Raw genomic sequence first — 7,386 nt, 5'->3', positions numbered from 1 at the left:
CAACAGTCCTGACACACACATGTGGATGCAAAGGTGACCTCAGGTAAGCAATCTCCAGAACAGATTCCACATGAGTGCAACAAGAGTAGCAGCAAATGAGATAAGAATTGTTTTTTCTTTCTCTGAGGTTCCTCACTGTGATTCCTAGAAAATATCCTCGGGAGGTTGTGCCTTGCTTTTCTCTGTGAAGAGAAATGTGGCCGCACTCTTGTACCTACAAAACTTGCTCTGCAGTCTTTCAGCTTCAGCCTTGCAGAAATAGCTGCCAATAAGAATGTCATCTGGGAATCATGGTGTGTACAGCTCCTGATAAAGCACCTCCTTTCATGCATTGTTCTTAATACTGCATTTGATTTTGGTACTGAGTGATATTGGGTCCATCTGTCAGTACATACCCAGCTCCTGATCTGTGAGGACAGGCAGGGGTCTAGGACCTGGCCTCAAATTGGCCCAGGGCATCTGGTACTTAATTGATAAAAGATAGAAAGATTTAGAACCAACGACATACCAATGCTTTAACCAACATCACCAAGCACAATTGTGGCCTTAATGATAAGTGTTTAGTGAAACTAATGTAAATACACAAGTAGAAGGAGATAAAGCATGAGGGCCATATTTTAAATTAGATTATGTTAGCACCTGCAAAAGGCTGCAAAAGAAATAGATTCCTTTGTGCATCACGCCTTTCCACCACATTAATATCACACTTTTACTGCCCTCTCCATGCACAACCTGGCTGTAACCTAGTGACAGCAGCCAAATGCTTCTTCCAAACAACAAAGCAGAAGTTTGGTTGCACAACTGCTTTTTATAATGGAGCAAAAACATGGCACACATAATTAACTGTAACTCATGCCTCCAGGCCAGAGCTGAAATGGGGGAAGTGATGCTATCAAGAAGCACCTTAATCCATTTTCTAGGAGCCATTAGGATGTCCTTTTCAGAAACAGGTGACTGATGTGGGGCACAGTAAAACATCCCAGCAGGCCCTTATTTGATGTGGTTGGAGGCAGCTGCAGCTTTCTGCATCCATGCCCTGCTCATAAGCACTCCTTGCTCTGACTAGCGCTTGGTTGGTGCAGTGGGAGCTGCTGCCTGGGGATTCAGGGAATCTGCTGGCTGAGGGTGACATTCACCCATATCCTATGCTGTGGGCTATCAGCTCTCACTACACGGGGTCATGAGCAGATGGGACTTTCACACCTTGAAGAGCTCCAGCCTTTTCCAAAACTGAGATTTCTGCCATGAGATCAGCCACTTCCAAAAACATCTTTGACACTAGAAAGACAAAACTTCATAGATTTTCAGGTGTGATACCGGAAAGATAATACCTGTTTTTTCCCTCCTCACTCCAAGGATGCCACTTCTGTTTTTAAGATGTCCAAACTAATAGTTAAATCTCTAAAGCACGAATATTCACTGCTGTTAATAGTACATTAAATCTTCAACCCTGTTGTTTGTTTTCAAACTTACATTCTGGTGACACATCTTGAATTGAATTTTATTACTGGGTTGAACCAAGGCATTTAATATTCAGAAAATTATAAAGATTACCTAGGAGCAATTACCAGAGGTATGTTTTCTTAAATAATATAGAGAGGCTAAACCTAGGACTAGTCTTACAAATCTGTTTTTAAGAAAGAAAGTAAATCTAGGGGGAAAAAAATCTGAACTTGTAACTTTCCCAAAATTACTCTGTTGTTACTATTATTCATCAGGTCTCTCAAACATTCCTGCCTACCTCAAAGGACACATGGCCAAAATGGGCAACAAAAAGTCAGGGAAGGGTCCTATCAGTGCTATCAGTCTGTGCCAGCTCAGCTCATCACGTGTCTGTTCAGTTCCCTTCTGCCCAGGCCTTGTTTCCCCTCCTGGCACTGCAGCCCTGCCAGCGGCCTCAGCAGGGTCAGGGATGGGCTCAGCTGCAGTAGGAAGGAGTCACAGAGTTTCTGGCTAAGACAGAGCAAATAAAGTCCTTTTCACTGTTGGTGGCATCATAATCAGCTGCTGCATACATTCTGTTGGGGTAGCAAAGTGAGCTGGCATGTGGAAAAGCAAACCACTCATTTATAACCTGATGAACTGATGATGTGCATGGTTTCAGCAGAGCAGCAGCAGCAGTAGGAACCATCTCTTGCACATCCAATAGGTAGTGACTAAGCAGTTTGACTTAATTTTTGTTTATCACCTAAAAGGAAATGGTTAATTTTTTGGGAGGGAAGATTGCTATATAAAACTGCCTGTAAGCCTATGTTTGTACAAATTCATATACATACAGTAACATGTATATATATAGTAACATCATTTTATATATGTATATATAGAAATATGTGCATATATAGTAACATGTCATTAAAGGAAATAAATAACTTTTTGTTTATTTTGAATAGTGAAATTCATGGACGTTAGTATTTGTGGATATTATTAGATGGTATTCTACTGGATGGCAAAACTCAATACCAAATCAGGGTGAAAAACCAAGCAGAAAAATGGAAGTCTACTCACATATATTCAGTTTAGGCAATAAAGATCCAAAAAGCTGATGAAATCGAGCAGCACTAACAGGACTGTTAGTTTTGTTGTATGTCTAAACTGGTTAAAAATGTTCTTGCAAATGATCCCTGGACATCAAAGGAAATGAAGAATTGTGAAGAGAGTTTTGGTGCATAGGCTCAAGGCTTTTGGGTTCTGCTTAACATTTTAGGCATAGAGAGACTATTCTGCCTTCTGCACTAACAAAATTCAAGCAATGAACAAGAAGGTTATAGAACTACATGCTATATTTGTAGATCTACATGCTATATTTGTAAATATACTCTTCTGTTTGCTTCCCTACAGTTTAAAGGACTTAACAATGCATGGTGAATATCACTGGGCACAGAGGATGCTAGTTCTAAGACGTGCCCTAACTTTGTACAATCCAAATCCCTTTTTTATGGACTGCTTTTCCCAGAACCATGCAATGATCTCAGCTAAAAAAACCCCAACCAACCAGCCAACCAACCAGCCAACCAACCAACCAACCAACCAACCAACCAACCAACCAACCAACCAGCCAACCAATGACTCCCTCTGACATTACAGGATCCCAGTAAACTAAACTTTGACATCCTATTCACCACCACACCAAGATGTCATCTCCAAGGCAGTCTAGAAAGGCTGTGTATGGAACAGGAAAGTTCTTCAGTGGATAAATGCAGGTAGGAGGGAGGATGATGAATTACCCAATGAATTACCTAATTTTCTGGTCAGCAGATTTTTTTTTTTTTTTCTCCTGGTATAGGCACAGGAGCCTATACCTGTGGACAGGAATTTGTGTTGGACAGAGATCCAGGACAGGGCACGATCCGTGTTGTTCCTCATTGGTGCATTTCTTCCATATTTTTGAGCTCATGTGGCTCTTCAAAGGTTCTTCAAAGGCACACATGGACTAAGATGGACTGTACACATGGACTGACTGGATGTGATCTGGATCACATGCATTTTTTTTCTTTTTCACCAGCTATCAAGAAGTTGGAAAAAAAACGTGATTTGGGCAGTGCCAAACTCTTCCCCAACTTCCTTCAACTTTACTGACCTGCAGAAGATAATGAACTAAGAAAATGTGATTTTTTAAAATAACATTTATTGGGTGACATTTTCAAAAAGCTCTTATTTCTTTTGAATCACAATGATTTCTCATTAAGAAATGTTCTTAATTTTTTTTAGAAAAGCTTCCTGCTACCAGAATGAATTTGGGTTGGAAGATGGCTGGGAAAATATGACTTCTGTGATGACTTCAGAAGCACTAGTGAACTAAAAAATATTTGCACAGTGGTAGTGATCAGACCAAGATGCCTTATTCACAAGGAAGTTATGGAAAACCCTTACAATATGCAATATGTGAAATAGTCTGCACTCTCAGCCCTGTGCTACAAAAATGAAGACACAAAGAACTTCTCTGCTCTTAAAGAAGAGATTAGCTTCATCCTAAAACCAGGCCATTCACTTGTCTTTCTGAAATTTGCTGCTCCTCAATCTTATGAAATTCAAATTATTACTGTTAGTCATATAAACTTACAAGCAAGTGGGACTTTTGTATTTTAAGTCTCAGGGCAGACTTGCAGACTTAGGTCCCATGGTTTGATTGCCCATGGTATGAAAAGAGGTAGTTCTCTGGGTGGTTTTGAATATTCTACCTTTTAATTTAGTTGAGTGCTCTTTGTTCTTTTCCTTTCTCATGCATGTGCTCATTTCAATCTCTTTTCACATGAAAGGTTTTCCATCCCTTTCTTTTGTCACCTCCCTTTCCTGAAAATAATTTGTCTTTACCAGCATTTGCAAATTATCCCAGTCAAAGGCATTTTTATTCTCATGGCCATCTTTGTTTTCACTGTATATTTCCAAGAGAGATATTTTCTTCTAAGATTAATCCTCCTGTGCCTAAAATCTTTAGGTAAAACAGAGCCTTTGTAGTAACTGCTGTATGTGTCCTTTACTCCAGTGACAGTTGTGGCTGCTTCTGGCAGGACTTATCTTGGCATCTTTATCCTTTGAGTGTGAGACTCAAGGAAACCTGCCTTTTTCTCAGTTGGGTAAACATACCTCTCATGAGACTTAGGAAAAGCACAACACAGAGATGTGGTTTGTTCTAATTCCTACAAATAAAATAGCATAGCTGTTTCAATTCAGGTTTAATTTATTTAGTTGGAAAACATAGTTTTGTCACTGTTTATGATAATATCAGTATTATTATTGATTCAAGCATTCTTAATTTGCACTGGGAAGTGCTGAAGGGCTGTGGTGAAAGTGTGCATGAAAAATGTGCAGACAGACAGCTTCCATGAGCAGCTGGTTTCTGAATAAAGAATTAGCCACTTTTGGAGCTGTTTGCTTGTATGAAAGATAACATTATCATGATATTTTCTCAGCTGTGCTTAAGCAAAAGGAAACCACTGGCCTTTGCCTTATGGACATTAATTTCCTCCATTAGCCCATCTCCTGATTCTTCCTTGTGGTGAATGGTGTCACCAGTTGTTTTAAATTTAGTTCAACTCAAAGTAACAGGGCAGAAAATTTTATGTGTTTCCTTTCATTCTTTAGCCTGGAACTGCTTCCTTATGTGTTTGTATATTTCTGTTAGCCATAAGCACCACTCTACTACTTGCTTATTTAACACAATATTCACACTGAAGGACTAGTTTTTGGATAAAATTCCCTCTTAGACAGAAAGAGCAGTGGGCCAGCACATCACCTGAGGTGCTGTCTCACAGGTCACGCAGTTGGTCACCTTTTGGTGTTAATTTCTATAACCCTCTGATTTGTCTATCTTGATGACTCAGTAACTCCCTTTAAGCCTTTACCTAAACAGTTCTGTCATATTTAACTTACAGTTGGCAATTCCTGGCAACCATCCATAAGTTGTTTTTTAAAGTTTTTAAAGCCAGAAGGGACCTTTATATAATTTAATCTGATTGTGCGATCTGCTCTGTGCCAAAGGCTTTGATGTGAACTCTGCAAAATTTTTGAACTCCATGGAAAACAATCACGTTGAAACCTCCCATCCATGATTTTAAATTGAACAAAAAAGCAGATGAAGCTTAGATTCAGTGCTAAAAGACTAAACAAGAGGTTCTGAGAATCTGGGGGTGAGAACACCTTGGTTTTGTTGGATACCATGATAAGTGGCTTAAAGTACAAGTGACTTGCACCTCTCTCTTGGATAAACTGACAGCCACTCAAAACAAAAAATCTAAGATTGGTGTGTAATAAATTTTAAGACCGTTTCAATCAATCCAACCATGGGATTGATGGAAGTATTTCCAGTCTTGAAAAAGGAACTGATATGTAAGAAGAATTGCTTCCTAGGCTATGTGTGATGCCTGATGTCCTGTCATGACTTACCTAATGATTTTCCAATAAAAGAGTCACACTAGATACTAGAAATTAAATACTAGAAATTTCAACCTTAGAACTGCTTTGTTTTTGTTATGAATTCCAGGAGGAATTTTCACCAGCTTAGGCTTGTCTTCTTACAGAAGTAGTGAGGAGGCAGAGAGTTTATTTGGTTAATACTGCAATTTTGTGCAAACGTGTCCCAGTTGTCACTTAGACATTAAAGAGCTGAACACAGTTGTTCTTCAGTCACAATATACTGGACATCCTCACAGAATCATTTGTGTAAGTAATGCAAACTTCAACCTCTGTCTCCACACCTTAATCCTCTTTGGTGAACATTACTTATACCATCCCATCTGCTCTTTCTAGATGAATTATTTTGGTTTTGCTGTAGGTCTCAAAAGCAGAGAATGGAAATGCCTTATGTGTTTGATAAGGAGGAGGAAACCTTGATTTACAGATTTCAGAACAATAAAGAAGTCTGACAACCTGCATGGGTATAAGGCCAACACTGCAAAGTTTTATGAATGACTGCCTGTAGCTATGGAAGTTATATAGTTATATAAGCTATAATCCCCAGTTTTAAAAAAGGAAATAAGTAAAACCCAGAAATTACAGGCCAGTCAATCTCACCTAAATGCTTATAAAAGATCATGGAGCAGAGCCTCCTGGGAACTATGGTAAGGCACATGGAAAATAAAGAAGAGATTGGTGACAGCTAAACTGTGCCTCACAAATTTAGTGTCCTTCTATCACAGAACTGGTAGATGGGGAGCAGACACTATCTGCTTGAATTTGTGCAAAGCATTTGGCACTGTCCTGCACAACATCCTTGTCTCTAAACTGGAGAGACATGGATTTGACAGACAGGCTCAGTGGATAAGGAGTGGTATGGATGGTTGTGGTCAATGGCTCGATGCTCAAATGGAGACAAGTGATGAGTAATGTTCTTTTGGGGTCAGTACTGGGACTGGTGCTGTTCAAAATCTCTGTTGGTGACAGGGACAGTGGAATCAAGTGCACCCTCAACAAGTTTGCAGGTGACACCAAGCTGTGTGAGGCAGTGTACTCACTGGATGAAAGGGATGCCATCCAGAGGGACCTGGACAGGCTTGAGAGGTGGGACCTGTGAAACTCATGAAGTTCAGTAAGGCCAAGTGCAAGGTTTTGTGCCTTGCTCAGGGCAATCCCAAGCACAAATACAGGCTGGATAGAGTATGGACTGTGAGTAGCCCTGAGGAGAAGGACTATAGAGTGTTGGTTGATGAGAAAAAGGGCCACAAAGATGATCAGGGGGCTGAAACATCCCTCCTGTGAAGACAGACTGAAACAGCTGGGGCTGTTCAGCCTGGAGAACAAAAGGCTCTGACTAGCCCTTATAGCACTTCGAAGTATCTAACGGGGGCCTACAAGACAGACAGAGAAGGACTTGTTTTACTAGGGCATGGAGTGACATCTAGATCCCTCTGAAGTCTCACCAGCTTGCACAAATCAGGATTCAAAATCAGT

The 7,386-nt window shown here is 40.1% G+C and overlaps 1 long non-coding RNA gene across 1 annotated transcript; it reads left to right on the top strand.

Moving 5' to 3' along the window:
• Positions 1-2,079: 2,079 nt before the first annotated feature.
• Positions 2,080-4,021, top strand: LOC135289993 (uncharacterized). Its single transcript, XR_010352750.1, has 3 exons — positions 2,080-2,149; positions 3,085-3,200; positions 3,709-4,021. It is a non-coding gene; the product is annotated as an uncharacterized LOC135289993 (long non-coding RNA).
• Positions 4,022-7,386: the final 3,365 nt, after the last annotated feature.

This window comes from Passer domesticus, chromosome 1 (genome assembly GCF_036417665.1).
Source record: "Passer domesticus isolate bPasDom1 chromosome 1, bPasDom1.hap1, whole genome shotgun sequence".
Classification (NCBI taxonomy): Eukaryota; Metazoa; Chordata; class Aves; order Passeriformes; family Passeridae; genus Passer; species Passer domesticus.
The sequence above is the reverse complement of the archived record's forward strand: the minus strand, read 5'-3'. Positions and strand labels throughout refer to the sequence as shown.